The 22432-nt window shown below is 36.1% G+C and overlaps 1 protein-coding gene and 1 pseudogene across 1 annotated transcript in view; one reads left to right on the top strand and one right to left on the bottom strand.

Moving 5' to 3' along the window:
- The window catches only part of LOC106874285 (calcium-dependent protein kinase C), a 284775-nt gene that overhangs the window by 29726 nt on the left and 232617 nt on the right, over positions 1-22432 (top strand). The window lies entirely within an intron of this gene.
- Positions 11136-11232, bottom strand: LOC128247463 (U6 spliceosomal RNA; annotated as a pseudogene).

Genomic DNA, 22432 nt, shown 5'->3' with positions numbered 1-22432 from the left:
GTACTTTAAAACAATTAAGCCCCGAGCAACGCCGGGCACTTCTGCTAGTATATTATAAGATCAACCATTTACTGAATATTTAAAATGTCTGTAAAGCTCTATTTACATTCTGTAAATATATGTAACATCTTACAAGTGCATTCCTAACACTTATAATTGTTTTTGGCCATCTTTCCTCTCTGATATCTTGCTTGAACTTTGTATTTCTTCACACCAACTTATCTGTTTCTGGAGTACTTTATACTAATTCAGAAGTTGGAGTTTAAGAATTCAATCAGTACTAAATTATTGCCTATCTTCCACACATCTTTTCATCCACTATATATATATATATGTGTGTGTATGTGTGTGCAAGTATGAAAAAGAGTCTATGTATATATATTTACCTGGGTACTACTAAAGCAGCGCGGACCCGAAAGCGCAGTCGCGCGTCCGCGCTAGCTAGTCGTGAGTGGTCGATCCTAACCCTAACCCTAACCTTAACCCTAAACACGTATTCATTTGCACACGCGGGTTAGGGATAAGGTTAGGGTTAGGATCGACCACTCAAGACTAGCTAGCGCGGACATGCGACTGCGCGTTCTGGTCCGCGCTGCTTTAGTAGTACCATTTACCTGTATATGTACATATATATATATATATATATATATATATATATATATATATATATATATATATATATATATATATATATATATATATATATATATATATATATATATATATATATATGTTAAATTCAAATTACGATAAACGTAAACAAACAAACGAAGTTTGCTTTTAGAAGCGTTGAGATGTCTTAGAAAATTATGGAAGTGATTTTAAATTCTCAAACGCAATAAAGTGTAGGTGGTTAGCAGTGGGACTCGAACTCACATCTCCATGATATATATATATAAATTAGGGTACTGGACTATCACTTTCTAGAAATAGGAGTTAATACTCCAAAGCCACCAATTTCTCACTATTACGAAACACTTATTTCTTGATTTTTTCAAATTATATTTCTTACATTCACTGTGTATGTTTCTGAATAGTAAGAAATTTGTGGCTTTGGAGTGTTAACTCCTATTTCTAGCAAATGATATTCAGGTACCCTAATTTATTTGTATATTTTACTTATATAGGTTAAGCTTGCTGGCCACTTTATTATTATTGTTATTTTAATAATGGTAATAATACTGTATTAAATTTTATATTGTACTTACTTTATGTTCGTTTTTGAATGTCCCGGGGGGCATTCAAATGAACAAATGTGCATGGTGTAATGAAATGAATATTTTGAAAAATAGATAAATACAATGTCTGACAATCCGTACGTACTAATGTACAAAAGGTGAAATCAATAGATACCAAGATGTCTGTTCTTGCTTTGTGGCTTATACACGGTAAAGCCTATTTTCATTATATTCGTTACATTCACCATGCATGTTTCTTAATAGTGAGAAGTTAGTGACTTTGGAGTGTTAACTCCTATTTCTAGCGAGTAATATTCCAGTACCCTAATTTATTTGTATATTTTAGCTATATAAGTTAAACTTGCTGGCCACTTGATTATTATTATTATTATTATTTTAATAATGGTAATAATACTTTATTAAATTATATATTTATATATAATTAACATAATAGGGTAAAAATTCGATATTAATTAATATCAATTTAATACCAGGAAACTAGCACATTAAAAGAATCAGAAGGTTCAGGAAAAAAAATTTCCTACACTTACTGGTCACTTTTATATACACAAGTATATATATACATGCGGGTGACACGTAAAAGCACCCTCAGTCAAATCGTCCAACCCATGCTAGCATGGAAAGCGGACGTTAAACGATGATGATGATGATATATATATATGAATACTTTTGTATCTGGTTTGCATAAACAAACAACTTATTGCTTAAACTTAACCAATTAACTAATGATAAAGGAGTGGAATTGAACCAGTGAATGTGTTAATATTGGCATAATGACACTTTCAACACAACAAAACATGTATGTATAGATAGACACATAGAGATACATACATCTATATATATTATACACACACACACGTATATATATATATATATATATATATATATATATATATATATATATATATATTATCTTGATCTTATGATATTTACTTTGTATTATATTATACTTATTTATTGTACTTTTAATTATAAATTTTTTCTATATGTGACAGTGAATTTTCATCAATGAGCCTTGGTTCTTTTCCCTAATACTATATATATATATATATATATATATATATATATATATATATATATATGTATGTATGTATGTATGTATGTATGTATGTATATATATTGAATATTTAATCCATAATTATTAGTTTAACAAAATATATTTTGTTGAACTAATGAATAAGGATTAAATGTTTATTTATTATCAGACTTATCTCAGAGTTCTTTATTCTATGTGGCCAGACATAACTTGACTTGATATTGGTTTCAGAATTACAATATAGATACCCACACTCACTTTGTGTGTGTGTGTGTGTGTGTGCATGTGCACACTCATGTGTTACTGTCTCCTTGCCTTGACATTATGTAATTGTTGTAAATGAGTGTCCCCATCATGCAAGTTGCATCCTTTGTTTCCGGTCACACACACACACGTGCGCACACATTGTGTGATTCTGTGTATCTGTATTGTAAATCTGAAACCAAAATTGAGGAAAGAATATAAGATGCTTATGTATATTTTATGAATATAACAATGCATTCTGACTTTTGTCAGAACAGTGTTGTATTGAAGCAACTAGTGTTGTAAGGTAAACGTTATTAATGATAAATCAATTTGTAGATATAGGGTTGGCCCTCTTCCATTCAACAACAAGGATTTAGTTGTTCAGTCCACTGAATTACCAGCTCATGTAATTAATGTATGAGCAGCTGAGCGTTCCACTCATACACGTAGCTTGAATGTAATTCTCAGGTAGCAACAGCTTGACATAGTATGTGACAATGCTGTTCCCATGAAAAATTCATTCAACAGGCTTCTATAAATTTTCTCTCGAAAGTGTTTCTTTTACAAGGTTTGGGTCAAATAAAGGTTATAGAAAATGGCATTAGCCCAAGAGGCCATGCAGTGGGCTGAATTAATAATGTTGTGGTTGTGCAGTGAACTACTTGACCATTTAGCCATCATCATTATATATTTGTATATATATATATATATATATATATATATATATATAATATATATATATATATGATGGCCGTCCACTCATGACCGAGGAAGACCATTGCCAACCTTCAGGGACATTCTGCGCTCTAGTACTAACTTACATTTTGCATTTACGGCTCCGTTGGTGGCTAATGAGCCCTGCTCTTGATAAGCATACACGACTGCAAACATTGCAGATTAAGCTTTCCCCATTCACTATATGCATATATATATATATATGACATGTGAATTTACAAAACCAGGAACTGGCCATATTGTCCGAATGGCAGATGAATGCACACCCAAACAGCTGTTTTATGGCAAGCTTGCAGAAGGGAAATGCAATCGGTGTAAACCTAAAAAGAGGTTTAAGGACGGCATAAGGACTAGCATGAAGTCACTTGGAATGGATCCAAGGGCCATAGAAACGCTTCGGATCGAGCTGGATGGCAAACAGAAGCATGGAGTGGAATAAAAGCATTTGAGGAGGCCAGGATAACATACGTAAGGCTGAAAAGAGATTTAAAGAAGAATGTTGCGATTGAGAAGGTGAATCTCAATGACCTTTTTGTGTGCACAGTTTGTGACACATCATGCCTTTCTTTTGCTGGGCTCAAATTTCATTTGAGGACCCATGAAAAACAAACCTCCACCAACTATTCTGCCTATATATCTGTGCACACCTTTCAATGCCATGTATGCTGTAAGGTCTGTAATTCTAATGGAGGCCTCAAAAGACATTTTAAGATATACAAAGATCAGAACTCAACTGCAGTTCTTGATGGTCCAAATCGGATATGCAATCTATGTGGGTGCCTTTTCAATAAGTCACATCAGACACCATGATGAACCTAAGGTATAGGTACTAACAACCACCATATATATATATATATATATATATATGAAATCTTATGTCATATATATATATTATCTTACATGTCTTATATATACTCTTATATGTCATATATATATAATCTTATATCATATATATATATATATATGTATATAATCTTATATGTCATATATATATATATGTCATATATATATATATATATATATATATATATATATATATATTATACAATCTTATATGTCATATATATATATATATATATATATAGATATATATATATATATATAAGAGTTAGAGGTGGAATAACCATATAAGGGATATCACCAAATATGATGAATATTATTTTCAGAATATCAATGGCCATACCATATAACATTGGAAGCAGAAACAGCTGTTAGATGGGATACAGTCTATTTGTATCGAATTAAAAAATAATAATTGATGTAAGTCAATTGTTGTTGATCAATATATATATATATATATATATATATATATATATATCTGAAAAGTTCCTGCCTTTAAGAGTATCGCAACCTTCCAAGTTCTTTTACAGGGCTGAGAAAAACTGAAGGACCACTGTGATAAGTGTGTGAATTTGAGAAGGAAATATGTTAAATCAATCATAACTGAGGCGTAGGAGTGGCTGTGTGGTAAGTAGCTTGCTTACGAACCACATGGTTCCGGGTTCAATCCCACTACATGGCACCTTGGGCAAGTGTCTTCTACTATAGCCTCAGGCCAACCAAAGCCTTGTGAGTGGATTTGGTAGACAGAAACTGAAAGAAGCCCGTCGTATATATGTATATATATATATATATATATATATGTATGTGTGTGCATATGTTTGTGTGTCTGTGTTTGTTCCCCCCAACATCGCTTGACAACCGATGCTGGTGTGTTTACGTCCCCCATAACTTAGCGGTTCGGCAAAAGCAACCAATAGAATAAGTACTAGGCTTACAAAGAATAAGTCCTGGGGTCGATTTACTTGACTAAAGGCAGTGCTCCAGCATGGCCACAGTCAAATGAATGAAACAAGTAAAAAGAGTAAAAGAGATCCTCCTGTATTTTCTTTTCCCAAAGCCAGGAACTTTTCAGCATCCCTTTGTGTGTATATATATATATATATATAGAATACTATATATATGTTATTCACAGACATATATATCACTCTTTCTCCCCCCCCCCACCTTCTCTCAACATCCCCACTTATATTCAGTCTCTTTACTATCAACAACAAATCAGTGATCTTTCTTTCTCAATCTCTCTCTTTCACTCACACACTCACATTTTCTCTTCCATTACCCTCTCTTCGCTTACTCTCTTTTCCCTTACCCCTGCTTTCCATCACTCAGTTCACTTCTATTATCACTTTAGTTCTCTTGTTCTATTTATAAACGAAACCAAAAGACAAAATGGAAAGGAATGAACAAACAGAAACAGTGTAAGGATTTAGGGACTCCCTGTGATCTTGCTGCAGGGTGAAACAACCCATCTAGGGCCAGTGAATGGATGAGTGTTGGCACTCCGTCGCTTACGACGTCGAGGGTTCCAGTTGATCCGATCAACGGAACAGCCTGCTCGTGAAATTAACGTGCATGTGGCTGAGCACTCCACAGACACGTGTACCTTTAACGTAGTTCTCGCGGAAGGCTGACCCTTTGAAATACAGGTACAACAGAAACAGGAAGTAAGAGTGAGAGAAAGTTGTGGTGGAAGAGCACAGCAGGGTTCACCACCATCCCCTGCCGGAGCCTCGTGGAGCTTTAGGTGTTTTTGCTCAATAAACACTCACAACGCCCGGTCTGGGAATCGAAACCGCGATCCTATGACTGCGAATCCGCTGCCCTAACCACTGGGCCATTGCGCCTCCACATGTCACTGAGTAAAAAGGAAGAATCTGGGTATAAGACAGTGTCTCTATTGTTGGTGTCATGATAAAGTGCACCAAGTACTTTGCAATAAAGTGGTCAGCCATAAGAAATGTAAAACATATGAGCAAGATATGGTACCCAACCCATCTAAGAGACAGTAACTTCAAGACTTAATGTTGAAAGGACCTATCCAAATCATATAACTCTAGAAAAGCAAATGTAAAATTATGACCATATATCACACACACACACACACACTATGTCTTTTTACTTGTTTCAGCTATTGGAGTGAGGCCATACTGGGGCTCCGCATTGAAGGGGACTTTTTACTCAAATCAACTACAGTGCTTATTTTCTAAAGTCTGGTACTTATTCTTACCATCACTTTTCCTGTACTACTAGGTTACAGGAGAGTAAACAAACCAACACCAGTTGTCAAGTGATGGGACATAGGCATAAACAAAAAAGACACACGCACACATACCATGGACTCCTTTCGGCTTTCATCTACCAAATCCACTTACAAGACTTTGGTTGGCCTGGGGCTATAGTGGAAGACACTTTCCTGTGTCGTGTGTGTGTGTGTGTGTGTGTGTGTGTGTGTGTGTGTGTGTGCATGCAACCCAAGGTAAAGAAAAACAATGGATAAAAGTGAACAAAAAATTAAACCATATATCTACTGCTTGCCAGGTGCTTGTGGTATTGATTACTCTCATTGAACTCTAAATAATCTTTAACTCAAAATAACATTTTACATACATTTACAGCATACATACATACATACATATGTATATAGTACACTGCCTAAGTGCCAATCTTGAGAAATTAGGCTTATCAAAACTAGAAAGGGGAAAGTTGATTTGAAGACTACAGATTCAAGCCAGAACTGGAACTGTAAAAAATTTGCAAAACTTTCCAATTGTTTATCATTTTAGTATATATGTGCATGCCTAAGCATACACTATATGCATGAGAATACATACATAAAACAAAACAAACAAATCTACACGTGCATTGAGTCCAATTACTGCACATATACATACATGTAAAAATGTTAAATTCTAATGTAGGAGTCTTGAATCTACATTAGAAACCAGTCCTTTCTCTGGTGGCAAGAAATCTTGAAATAAAACTGAATATTGACACACACACACACACACACACACACACACACACACTCACTCACTCACTCACTCACTCACTCACTCACTCACTCCACCCATCCACCCAAAACCCTCCATCCATCCATCCATCCATCCATCCATCCATCCATCCATCCATCCATCCATCCATCCATCCATCCATCCATCCATCCATCCATCCATCCATCCATCCATGGGGAAATAATATTCTTAAGATTATAAGCCTGGTAAATGACAGGACAAGTTATTACACTTGGCAAAGTTTGGGCCAGCTTATTACATCTGGTAAAGTGCAGAACAAGAAAATTTTTTACTTAAAATATTGCAGCTAAGGATAAAATTTCAAATGAAATATTTAGATTTAGAAAATATTAGCATTTATTAAAGCTAAGAATTTTATTACAGGTTATTACTTCTATTTGTTATTACTTGTTGCTTCTACTAAAAATTTAAAAAATAACTCAATTAAAATATTTTTTGCACTTTACAAAAATTCATTTTTTTTTTAGTTATTAATTGATAATTAAAAATTTGAAAATAGGTTATAAAAAGTAATAGTAGTATATAATTAGTTAGTACAATAAATAGAATAATACAAAAATTAGTTATATATTACAGTAAAAACTACCTATAACAAAAAATTCACAGTAAAATTTGCTTAAGTTACTGTCTAAGTTATTGCCAAGTCTTCACATTTTTAATCTTGACCCAATGCCTATCTTTTACATAATGAATTTGCCTACCATATATACTATTCTACTTTGCATAAAACTTTAGCTTTATTGGTACATCTGGCTCTCATTTTTTAAGTATTCTAGTGTGTCAATATTTTAGCAAAATGATGGTACCTTTTTTTAATTATAATGTTACTATGTAAATTAAAATCAAATAATTTTTACTATTCAAATTTTATCTTTAGCTGGAATATTTCAGGTAAAAATTTTCTTTTCCTGTACTTTACCAGATGTAATAAGTTATCCTAAACTTTTCCAAGTGTAATAACTTGTCCTGTAATTTTGCAGGTTTATAATCGTAAGAATATTATTTATCTTGCTTGCATTTTTCCATGCAATCCATGTTTTTTTCCAGGCTATGCTATTATGCTAATTAATAATGTGTCAAATGTGTCAATTAGCGGTTTCATTGATAATTTTTTCCTTACCACAATGATGCCAGTGACATACATTAAAAGTCCCTTATAGAACTATATTCATAAAAAAGTATAGAACCGTATTATCATCATCATCATCATCATCATCATCATCATCATTGTTTAATGTCTGCTTTCCATGCTGACATGGGTTGGACAATTTGACTGAGGACTGGTGAGTCAGAGGCTGCACCAGGCTCATTCTGATGTAGCAAAGTGTCTACAGCTGGATGCCCTTCCCAATGCCAACCACTCCAAGAGTGTAGTAGGTGTTTTTACGTAACACCGGCATGAGGGCCAGTCAGGTGGTTCTGGCAACGACCATGCTCAGAAGGTGATTTTTATGTGCTTCCGGCACGGAAGCCAGTCCAGTAGCACTGGTAACGACCAGGCTCGAATGTTGTTTTTCACGTGCCACCGGCACATGTGTTGGTAAGGCGACACTGACAACAATCATGCTTGAATGGTGCTTTTCACATGGGAGCCAATCCATGGCCCTGGCAACGATCATGCTTGGATGTGCTTTTAACATTTCATTGGCACGAGTGCCAATCAGGTGGTACTGTCATTGGCCACGTCAGCAATTTTGATTTGTTTTCACTTGCCTCAATAGGTCTTCGAAAGCAAAGTTCATTGTCCATTGAATGAGGGGTACTCATAAGTGGGCCAGTTACACCCCACGTTCGGATGTGCTTTTAACGTACCACTGGCACGAGTACCAATCAGGCGGTACTGTCATCCGCCACCTCAGCGATTTTGATTTCACTTGCCTCAATAGGTCTTTGCAAGCAAAGTTTATTGACCAATGAATGAGAGGTATTCATAAGTGGGCTGGTTACACCCACTGACATAGGCCATGGTCTCACTTGGCTTGTCGGGTCTTCTCAAGCGCAGCATATCTTCAAAGGTCTCGGTCACTAGTCATTGTCTCGGTAAAGCCCAATGTTCGATGGCCGTGCTTCACCACCTCATCCCAGCTTTTCCTGGGTCTACCTCTTCCACAGGTTCCCTCAGCTGCTAGGGTATCACCCTCAAATTTGAGAAACAAACTCTCATTACTTTTCCTTTTAAAACTTCATTGCATGAGATTGGTACCATGAAATTCCTCGAATTGAGCTCTATCATTTAAGCTTAATTAAAATATAGTTTGTTTTTAAAATAAAAAAAAGTTAATTATACTTAAATCCAATTTTTTGCCATACTTATATTTTTTTCATGATATTTTACCTCACAACTCTTTTGATACAAATTTTTGTTGAATGGGAACAAAACTATGAAATTCTTCATGCTTGCTTCTATCATTGAAGCTAAGATAAATATATTTGGCTTTTAAAATAAAAAAGTTATTTAGATCTAAACTTGATTGGTGGTGTTACTTACGCTACAAATTTTGATGTAAACTTTTTTTTCTACTGGATCAAGTCTCAATTTTTTAAATTCCAAAATGTAGCTAGGGATCAGTCCTCTTCAAACATGTTAACAATTTTCAATTTGGTTAAGAACTGAATTAGCAACAAGTTATACAATGTGCTGCATCTGAGTAAATTGTGGCCTTGAGAATATTCAACTACTACTGTAGTTGAATGATACATACATACATACATAACAAATCTGCGCATAAATACATATGCATACGCCTAGGCATGAAAATATATACATAAAAATGCATCCATAAAACAAACATACAAATCTGCGCATAAACTAACGCCAAATACTGCACACACACATATGTACAAATACCTAGATGATGTTGATAAAAGTTCCAATGAAAGAGCCTTGAATCTATGTTAGAGTCCTTTCTCTATTGACAAGAAATACAGAAATGAAACTGATTGATAACATACATACATACATGCATGCATACTGCACTAATGAGAAATCTACAGTTACTCTATCCAGATTATAAGTTCAGGTTTATACCTATAACCATTGCTGGCTTTGGGATATGTAACACACTGACTATTTGTCAATCTTGAGAAGTTAGGCTTCACGAAACCTGAAAAGAGAAAGCTGATCTGAAGACTACAGATCCAAACCATCATTGGAACTGTAAAAATTTGTGAAACTTTCCCAAAATTTATTATTGAAGTATATATATGCATGTGTAGACATGCAACTATATGCAGCATGTGAATACATACAGAAAACAAAACCTGCAAATTTACACATGCACTAACTCCCAATACTTCACACACACACACGCACACACATATAAAAAAAATACTCTGTTGATGTTGTTGAAATTCCAATGAAGGAGACTTAGATCTAAGTTAGAAACTGGTTCCTTCTCTATTGGCAAGAAATCTTGAAATAAAACTAAAAAATGACATACATACATACATGCATGCATTTGTGCATACATACATATATATACATACATACATACATGCATAAATGTATGTAAGCATGCATGCATGCATACATGCTGAGATTCTCCAGAGAAGAACGGAGCCAAATGATCCACATTCTCCAATTATAGTAGTTTAGATTACCATAAACATTTCAAAAACGTTCCAAGAATTCTCCATAAGTTTACTAAGCTCGAACGGATGTACGCAGTAAGGTATGTATGAATATATGTGGAATATGCACATATGCACTCAAGCTGTAACGAAGCACCCACACTTGTGTACCAGTGTGACATGCACACCCACTACGCAGAGAAAAGTTTATCCACTTGCACATATGCACACGCACACACACACACAAACCACCCAGCTCAGATAACTGCAAATCTCGAGAGTGTTCTTCACTTAAGCAAAAGAACTGTAACACATTTTTGGTGACTGACATGTATTCTGTAAAAGAAACTGAAATAATCTCAGAGAATAACATACATACATTTATACACATACACACACACACACATATATATATATTTCATTTCAAAGTTTCAGCTCAGAGCTGCGGCCATGCTGATGCACCACCCTGTTAGAAAAAATATGGAACGCTTCACGAATTTGCGTGTCATCCTTGCGCAGGGGCCATGCTATATATATATATATATATATATATATATATATATATATATATATATACACACACCTGCATGCATACTTACTTGCTTCTATGCTTGCATTCACACATAATACCCATCCGTCTATCCATAGACATGGTTCCGTGTTCAGTCCCACTATGTGGCACCTTGGACAAGTGTCTTCTACTATAGCCTTGGGTCGACTAAAGCCCAGTGAGTGGACTTGGTACTGAAGCTGAAAGAAACCTGTTGTGTGTGTGTGTGTGTTTGTTTCTGCGTTTGTCCCCCACCACCACTTGACAACCGGTGTTGGTGTGTTTACGTCCCCGCAAATTAGCATTTCGGCAAAAGAGACCGATAGAATAAGTATTTGGGTTAACAAAAAATAAGTACTGGGGTCGAGTGATTATTTGACTAAAAACGAATTGTTCAAGGCGGTGCCCCAGCATGGCCGCAGTATTAATGACTTAAACAAGTGAAAGATAAAAAGATAAAAGATACATACTCGTACAAGCACATATAAGTAAATACACTGGCAAAGGAGTAGGTATTTATAAAATTGTCAATAAACAGCTTTTTTGATTATGAGGGTTTATAGCTTAAAATTGTTACACACACACACACATACTGTGTCATACTGATAATTTTTTGAGAGTACACGAGCCTGTGTAAAGCTCAGCCGAGCGAACAAGTGAACCCTTTTCTAAAAGTACAGCTCTACAATTGTGTGTGTGTGTGTGTGTGTGTGTGTGTGTATGTGCATGCGCGCGCGCGCACACATATATATAGTCTGTAAAAAACATACATCTGAAAGAAGGACACTCTAAGATGTAGAGTAGTATATATTAAAAATGAGGAAGGCAGGTTTATGGGATTACCTTAGGTCTCCCGTCCATAAAGGGTTTAGTTTTGGGGATCCGGCGATACGCCATAACGCTAAACCCTTTATGGACGGAAAACTTAAGGTAATCCCTTCACCATTTTTAATATATATATCTAAGTCAAATCGTCCAACACATGCTAGCATGGAAAGCGGACGTTAAACGACGATGATGATACACACACACACGTGTGTGTGTGTATTTATTTATGTTGATGCGTGTTTGAAAACTAGTGTTAGTTTGTTTACGTCCTCGTAGTTTAACACTTCGTCAGACGCGAGGATTGAGTAAAAAGCAGCAGAAATACAATAAAATAAAATAAAGTAAAAGTATTGGGGTCGATTCATTCAACAAAAGCCCTTCAAGGCCCGGTATTGCTGCAACAATTCAATGAAAGAATATATATATATATATATATATATATATATATATATATATATATATATATTTTAGTCATCAGACTGCGGCCAAACTGGGGCACCGCCTTGAAGAATTGCAGTTGAATAAATCGACCCCAGTACTTACTATTAGCATTATTCATTTATTTTCCGTTTTTTTTTGGAACGCCTGAGACGTATTCTATCCGTCCCTCTTGCCCGCTGCTAAATTACTGGGACATAAACACACACACACGCGCGCACGGGTGAGCACATAAGTGCAAAGCAAGGTGCTCCAGTATGGTCGTAGTCAAAAGACTGAAATAAATAAAAGAGTAAAATATATATATTGATAGGAAGGACAACAAAAGAAAGAAAGAGACCTCGATATTATGTAAATAGAGGGATTTATCTGTAGAGATAATACACACACACACACATATATATATATGTATATATATATATATATATATATATATATAAACAAATAGTAAATGAGTATATGCATATATACGTACAGGTATGTGCATACCGACATCCACCTGTATGTATAGGTGCATATCTGGGTACAGGACATTGCAAACAAAACGTAGACGAGAAAACACACAAGCCACATAGAGAACATTCTACTTCATCAGATATCCCCGTTTTAACACCGGCATTTCGAAGAGCTGGGCAGGACGCATCGCTAAAACGGCTCTTCCCATGGACTGCAAATTAAATTTGTATACACAAATTAAATCTTGCCATGGAGGAATGTAGTGGCGGACAAAAAACAAGACAGGAAAACAAACAGAAAAGGCTTTACGGCCAGACGAAAAGAATTATGCGTGTATGAACGCTGTGAGGCACGAACTTGAAAGTAGGGACGAAGTAGTTCGCGTGTTTGCTCGGCGATAGCCAAGGAAGAAAAGGATTATTGACCGGAAGCATGTGACCATGCCGGTGTAAGGGGAAGAGAGAGAGAGTGGTAGAGGGAGAAACAAAAGGAGGAAGTAGAAGAATAGGTGAGCAACGAGAGGAAAAGAGAAAGAGAGGAAGTACGAGGGGGGGAAAAGAGATACGTAGTAGTAACAGAGGAAGAACGAGAGGGGTAAAGCGAGATACGTAGTAGTAAAGAGGAAGAACGAGAAGGGGAAAAATGATAGAGGAAGAGAAAGAGAAAGAGATAGAGTAGCGTTGGAAAATATGAAGTTACGAAAACTACTTACAAATTGTAAAAACAAATAGTAAATGAGTATATGCAAATATATGTACAGGTATGTGCATACCGACATCCACCTGTATGTATAGGTGCATATCTGGGTACAGGACATTGCAAACAAAATAGAGAGAGAGAGAGAGAGAGAGAGAGAGAGAGGTATAGCCGGTCTATGGAGTTACCCTAGGTTTCACGTCCATAAAGCGCTCAGCTTTACAGCGTTTCTTCAAACCCTAAAATCCGTTCTAACATATATATATATCTACAGATATAGGGCAGGGAATCGTCAATTAGTAATAAAATTAATAATTAACAATTTAGCCAAGTAGTTCAGTATGAAAAAACCTTTATCGGTAAAATCATTTATAATCATAAATATACAGGGATTAGCATGAGTTGCTTCTCCAACATACGTTAGAGAAAAAAATTGTAGTTTAGAATCAGTAGTTCTTTGACTGCTATTTCTAAATTCTCTATGTTGGAGAAGCAACTCATGCTAATCCCTGTATATTTATGATATATATATATCTATATAGATATACATACACGACGAGCTTCTTTCTGTCTACAGAATACACTCACAGCGCTTTGCTTGGCTCGAAGCTCTCGTACAGAGGTCCTCCAACTTTTGGGGCCACCGCCACCCCTCATGGCCACATAATACCATCGATTACCCCACCCCTGTTTTTATGTATAGATAAAAATTTTATATTTTACTAATTTATATATACTATGAATCATTTTGATATATATATATAGAGAGAGAGAGAGGCGCAGGAGTGGCTGTATGGTAAGTAGCTTTCTTACCAACTACATGGTTCCGGGTTACTTCCCACTGCGGGGCATCTTGGGCAAGTTTCTTCTACTATAACCGCAAGCTGACCAAAGCCTTGTGAGTGGATTTGGTAGACGGAAACTGAAAGAATCCCGTCGTATATATATGTGTGTATATGTGTGTTCGTATGTATGTGTGTCTGTGTTTGTTCCCCCCATCGCTTGACAACCGATGCTGGTGTGTTTACGCCCCCGTAACTTAGCGGTTCGGCAAAAGAGAGCGATTGAATAAGTACTAGGCTTACAAAGAAAAAGTCCTGGGATCGATTTGTTCGACTAAAGGCTGTGCTTACTCCACAGTGAAATGATTGAAACAAATAAATGAGTAAAAGAGTAATAAGAGATTATATATACACACTCGCGCTCGCACACATAGCGCCTTGTAATTAGAATTATCAAATACTTTATTTGTGTTTTTCACGATTAATGGGTTTTTTTTTTAATAATTGATAACCCTCTGTGTCGAAATCCTGGTGACGCCCATGTTTATTTCCGTTTCAATTTCCACTGCAACGTTGTGACTTAAATTTAATTTAATTTAATTTCATGTTGAGCTCTTTCATGTTAAATAACTTGTGTCTTTTGGGTTGTTTGGGGAGTATATTTTTTTTTTACACATGATTTTATGAATGCGTGTCGATTGCATATATACATACGCATGACCGCACACATAAGCATACACACGTATGAGCGGTCATACGTACATACAAGCTATACACACACATATGTGCATATATATATATATATATATATATATATATATATATATATATATAATATACAGGGGTTGGACAAAATAATGGAAACACCTTAAAATTTCAAACAAATTTATTTTAACATGGGGTATGACTGCCTTTAGCAGTAATTACAGTTTGAATTGTACGAGTTATGGACTCGTACAAAATTTGAATTGTTTCCAAAGGAATTTTGTCCATTCTTCAGCTAAAACAGCCTCCGGTTCATGTAATGATGATGGTGGAGGATATCGACTCTTTACTTGTTTTTCTAAAATGCACCATAAATGTTCAATAATATTGAGATCTGGGGACTGTGCTGGCCAGATAAGATGTTCAACTTCACTAGAATGTTCCTCGTGCCATTCAGTAACAATTTTAGCTGTGTGAATTGGTGCATTATCATCCTGAAAGTTTGCGTTTCCCTCCGAAAACAGTTCCGCAACCACAGGATGAATTTGAACAGCTAAAATGCTTAAATAGTTTTGACTATTAATTCTGCCATGAAGGGAAACCATTGAACCGGCGTATTTCCAAGATACAGCCCCCCAGATCATCACAGTTCCTTCTCCATGTTTAACAGTTGGAAGAAGGCAGCCTGGGTTAAATGCTTCTTTTGGTTGTCTCCACACATATACTCTGCCGGAGGTCGAAAATAAGGTAAAGGATGACACGTCTGAGAAAATAACATTCTCCCACTGCTCTAGGGACCAATTCTGTAGGTTTTTACTCCACTCTAAACGCTTGGCAACGTTTGTTTTTGAAAGTAGTGGTTTTCTGATTGCAGCCCTCCCGTGAAATCCGGCTTTGTGCAGCTCCCGGCGAACAGTTTTTGTGGAAACTGTATTCTTAAGATGGTCATTAAGCTCTGCAGTAATTTTGGGAGCTGTACTTGTGTGCTCCTTTCTAACAATTTGCGTAAGAGTCCGACGGTCCCTATCTGACAGTTTTGTTTCGATGAGGAGGTTTTTCCCTCTTTCTCAAAGGCTGTCATTACTTTCGAGACAGTACTTCTTGATCCACCAAACATTTCGGCTGTTTTCGTTACGCTAGTGCCTGCCATACGAGCACCAACAATTTGACCTCTTTGTAAGTCCGATAGATCTGTCATTTTAATGAATTTTAATTACCTTTTTCTGATGATATCTGAAAAGAAACGGCAATTTTAGCAAAACATATTAAACATCATAATAAATCAAACAATATAAATATAAACAAGCTTTTGACGGTTTTTATAGATATTTCAAAATTATTATGCTATGATGCAAATTGTATGGATAATACCGTACTAAATTCTGGTGCCTCAACTTAAGTACCATATTCATCTGAATCTAATTTTGTGCTGAACTCATCTACCATACATAAAGTATATATATGTGTGTGTGTGTGTGTGTGTGTGTGTGTGTGTGTGTTACCTTTATACAGTAAGTTTTAACTATTTTTCTAACGCGACTCTCTCTATTTCTATCTCCCCCTCTCATTCTTCCCTCTACTGTTCTTCGCCTCTACCTGTCACTACTTCTCTCTCTCTCTATCTCTTGTTACTCGTCCTTCGCCTCTCACCGTTACTACTACTATCTCTCTCTCTCTCTCTCTCTCTCTCTCTCTCTCTCTCTCTCTCTCTCTCTCTACCCCGCGTTGCTCATTTTTATTCTACTTCCTCCCCGTCTTTTCCCTCTGCTACTCTTTCTCTTCACACAGCCTTGGTCACGTGTGTCCGGCTGCTATTTCTTTTCGTTCTTGGAATTACCAAGCTTGCACGTACTTCTTTGCCCCTCTTGTACGTGCTTCACAGCGTTCAAGACATACACACTTCACGTCTGGCTGAACAGCCTTTTTGTTTGTTTATTTCACCGTTTCGTTTTCCTGTCTTGTTTTCCGTCCGCCACTACCCTCCACGAAAACAATTTAATTTGTGTTCGTGGGAAGAACCATTTTAACGATGCGTACTGCCTTAATTCTTCGAAACGCCGGAGTTTTAATGGTGGCAGCTGATGAAGGGGATGTTTCTATGTGGCCTGCTTGTTTGTTGCACCTTGTTTACCATTTTGTCCTTGTTCTTTTGCCACGTCATGTACCCAGTTATGTATCTATATGTACATGTAGATGAACGTATATACATACATGTACATATATATGCATATACAATGTGGAAAAAATAGTACTCAAATACCAGGGCTATATTTTGCTGCTTTATTAAAAGCATCAAAAATCTAACCAAAACTGTCCGACGAAAGGGAACGTGAAACTCTGAGTTACAGTTTTTGTGACATTTTTGCTGCTTTTTAATAAAGTATGTGAATGTATATATATATATATATATATATATATATATACCCGAGTAAGCACATGGAATGTGCAACAAGGTGGAAAAAAGAGTACTCAAATACCAGAGGTAGAGTAATATGCTTTATTTAAAAGCAGCAGAAATATAACGGTTTTTTTGTTATATTTCTGCTGCTTTTAAATAAAGTATATATATATATATATATATATATATATATATATATATATATATACACATGCAAGTATATGAGAGATAGACATATTCTGAAACACATACTCATAATTTATATGCATGTATGTAGCGTACATGTACTTATGTTAACGCGCGCATATTTACATACGTGCACGTTTAAATATATAGACTTATCCATCATGGCTAATACGAATTAAATTACAAATACACTTATATATGTGTGGAGAGAGAGAGAGAAAGAGAGACAGAGAATTTTACGTATACATAAGCAATATATATATGTGTGTGTGTATATATATATATATGTGGGTGTGTGGGTGTTATATATATGTATATGGTTATTGATGTTTATTGGAGGAAAAAATATCGAGTTTTAAGCACACATGTTCACATTCCACGCATCCCCGTCTCCCAGCCTCGCTCACAAACACACATTGAGGTTCAATCACATGCGTACATGCATATCTACGCGCACACATACACACTCACACTCTGTATTTCTGTCTGTCTCTCTTTCTCCCCCTTCTCTTTTCTCTCTCTCTTCCTCTCACTCACGCACAGAAGCTATACATACTCCTCGCTTGTGTATCAACAGTTGCTTCCAAATATAGTGTTGTCGTAGATATATTCTCCCATCGACTTCGTGGTTGACAATTGGCGCTTGTACAGAAGGCTTGCACGAAGGCTGGTGGTGATCGTGCGTGCATATGCGTAGAAATGTAACGACTTGTGATGTGTGTGTGTGAGAAAGAGAGAGAGAGAGAGAAAGTGTGTGTGTGTGTGTGTGTTAGAACATGGTGGTGTTTATGGTAATAGAGCGGGTGGTTCGAAAAAGTACGACATTGAGATAGAACATGTGAGAGAAGACGCAGAAGAATTGAGCGTATATGAATACTGGCTATAGGGCTGTTAAGGAGATTATAAAGCGTGAGTGAAAGGAAGATAGAATGGGTATAAGAGGTATTAGAGGATGTTGTAGAACGTGTGTGGGTGTAAAGGAAGGGATGGTGGAAACTGTTAGTGCGAGGTGGTAAGGCGTAAGGTAACAACTATCAACAACATGAAAGGGAATAGGTGTGTGTGTGTGTGTGTGTTGTATGCGAGTGTGAGGAGCTGACAGAGCATCTGCGCGTAAAATGGAAAGACAGGAATGTAAGAATAATTGCAGTGAGCGTGTGTTTTTTGAGGAAACGGTGAGAGAGGTTGTGTAAGCATTTCAGAGAGAGAGAGAGTAGTGGGAACGGTTAGAGTGCAGATATATGTGTGAGATATACCGAAAGTAATCTGTTACATACAGTGAGAAATATGTATAGAGAGAAACAGATAACGAACAATAATGATTCGGGAGAAGAAGAAGTAGTAGGTTGGATGTGAAAAGTGTGTGTTTTGACAGAAAGTGAGGGGATCGGTAGATAGCTATAATGATAAACAACTCCCTGACCCCTTGCTTGGTTTATTGTTATCAACCGTAACACTGCTAAGCATGGTAACACTGCTTTGCTTTCATTTTCTCTCAGAAACTCCCTCCAATTTTCTTTAAACATATGGTACATTTGGCTGATTATGTGTCTAAACACACATACACACATGAACATTGACACAAGCGTGGCAGAATGGTTAAGAACTCAGATTTGCAATCACTAAGTCTCAGGTTCATTTCCACTGCTTGACATCTTGGGCAAATGGGGAAAGACTTCCGCCCTCCCCCATTTTCTTCCAAATTTGTTTATTTAAAAAATTTTTTTTTTGCTCCAAACCCCCGTTTTCCGATATGGAAGTTCCGGAAATTTGCCAAAAATCGGCATTGTTAAATTCTACCCCTCCCACCTCCAAATTCTTCAATTTTGACTTTTTTTTTCCAACACTAACCGTAATACCCCAATCCTAGCCCCTGACCCTAAAACCCCAACCCTAACCATAACTACATAAATGTTTTGAAATTTCTGTCCGATCATAATGTACGTATTTTTCCGCATATTTAGAAAAAAAAGATTCTTAAAAAAAAATTTTACAAAAATTTTGGGAAATTTTTTTTAGAATTTATCTGTATTTTTCCACATATTTAAAAAAAAAAAATTCTGAGAAAAGTAAAAAAATAAAGGAAATGGAGATGGGGGTGGTAATTTTAAAATGCCGATTTTTGCCAAATTTTTTGCAGATTCGTATTCCCCGTAGCCGAAGAGGGGTGTTTGTGCAGAAAAAATAAATTTTTTAAAAAGGGCAGTTTTGGTGGGGGGTGCATAAGTCTTGCCTCAAAATGGTTTGTACCATAACTTTCACATGATCCAAATCTTGTGAGTAGAACTTTGAGTTGACTGCATCTGCATTTCAAATGCACCCCCATCCCCTTTTACCATGTTGTTTCTACCAGAGGATTACTCCTAACAGCACACAGGTCTGTGGAATATTCAGCCATTCACTAATGCAATTAGCTTGCTATTCAGTTGATTGAACAAATGGAATATACATCATAAAAATTACTCTATATACACTCACATGTCTTTGTATGTTATGTATATATAGGCATAGGAGTGGCTGTGTGGTAAGTAGCTTGCTTACAAACCACATGGTTCCGGGTTCAGTCCCACTGCGTGGCATCTTGGGCAAGTGTCTTCTACTATAGCCTTGGGCCGACCAAAGCCTTATGAGTGGATTTGGTAGACGGAAACTGAAAGAAGCCCATCGTATATATATGTATACATATATATATATATGTATACATATATATATATATATATGTATGTATGTGTGTTTGTGTTTGTCCCCCCAACATCGCTTGACAACCGATGCTGGTGTGTTTACGTCCCCATAACTTAGCAGTTCGGCAAAAGAAACTGATAGAATAAGTACTAGGCTTTCGAAGAATAAGTCCTGGGGTCGATTTTGCTCGACTAAAGGCGGTGCTCCAGCATGGCCACAGTCAAAAGACTGAAACAAGTAAAAGAGTAATATATATATGAGTGTTGTTTTATGGTTGAGTGGTGTGTTTAATTATAGTGAGAATTCAGTTTCTTGTTTGGCTGAAAATCCAGCAAATAAACAGTCAGATATATCCATTTGTCTTTACTCTTTAACTGGTTTCAGTAATTCACTTGTAACCAGATTGAGGTAGTGTTTTGAAAGGTTTTCATCAATGAAACCCATTCCCAGTAACTTATTTGTTTTTGTTTTTTTTTCCTTTTAAAGTCTTGAAAAGACAAGTTATAAAGAAAAACTAACAACAGGCACAGGGATGCATTAACACACACACACACACACACACACACACACACACATAGATATAATTATATACCATTTTAAAAATAAATAAGGGTAGGCATTTGACTACAAAATACTACCTCAGGTGTTTCATCCAAGCCATACTAGTATAGAAAAAAAACAAGCAAAATGTGATGATGATGATAAGAGATTCTCTCCCCTTCACTAGTAAAGTGTATGTATATATGTGTGTGTGTGTGTGTGTAATCCAAATAAACAAGTAAAATTAATGGATAAGAAGGTGTGTACAAGAAATGTATTAGCTTGATGCTCAGTGAAAAGAGAGAGTTTGACATTGCGAGCTTGGTTCTTCATTGGAAAGGAGAAAGGGAATAGTCCAAAGAAGGAAAAGAAATCACCAACAACGTATGTATATATATGTGTGTGTGTGTGTATGTATGTATATATGTATGTATATATATATATATATATATATATATATATAGTCATGCTGATGACTATATATATATATACAGTCGTATAGGCACAAGAGTGGCTGTGTGGTAAGTAGCTTGCTTACCAACCACATGGCTCCGGGTTCATTCCCACTGCGTGGCATCTTGGGCAAGTGTCTTCTATTATAGCCTCGGGCCAACCAAAGTCTTGTGAGTGGATTTGGTAGACGGAAACTGAAAGAAGCCCATCGTATATATGTATACATATATATATATGTATACATATATATATATGTATGTGTGTTTGTCCCCCCAACATCACTTGACAACCGATGGTGGTGTGTTTACATCCCCGTAACTTAGCGGTTCGGCAAAAGAGACCGATAGAATAAGTACTAGGCTTACAAAGAATAAGTCCTGGGGTTGATTTGCTCGACTAAAGGTGGTGCTCCAGCATGGCCGTAGTCAAATGACTGAAACAAGTAAAAGAGAAAGAGAAATAAAAGAGTCGTGCTGATGAATATGTATATATGTATATATATATACAAACACACACACACACACCAACTAGAGTACCAATATTGCATGTACAAGAAAAGATTAAATTTCTAAACAAAGTTACAATCAAAAGTTTTAAAAGTTTTATGATAACTTTAAAATTCCCACCCCTATCACTTACAAACACCTGAGATTAAACCACAAGGGTCTCAGGAAAGGTCAGTTAATCAATTAGTTCTGGTTTGCATTAAAGGGATTGTCAGGATTCAATTATTTACACTTGGCTGTTGAGAAAATGTAATGAGTAGCCAGTTCATGAATTATGTAAACAGAATCAGGATGGGTCTGACCTTATGCATGTGCCAGAAAAAGAATATGGCATGCCTAATGACAAAGGTACAAGTTTATCTCTGTTGCTGCATGTATCAGATGGAAAGTGGTAATGATGATGATGATGATAATATGTGTGTGTGTGTGTGTGTGTGTATATATATATATATATATTTATATATATATATATATATATATATATATATATATATGTAAAAGGTTGAAGAGGAACACAGAGTAGATATATATGGAAAAAAGACAAAGTAGAA

This window comes from Octopus bimaculoides, chromosome 3 (genome assembly GCF_046866305.1).
Source record: "Octopus bimaculoides isolate indiv1 chromosome 3, ASM4686630v1, whole genome shotgun sequence".
NCBI lineage: Eukaryota > Metazoa > Mollusca > Cephalopoda > Octopoda > Octopodidae > Octopus > Octopus bimaculoides.
This window is presented reverse-complemented; position numbering and strand designations above follow the sequence as displayed.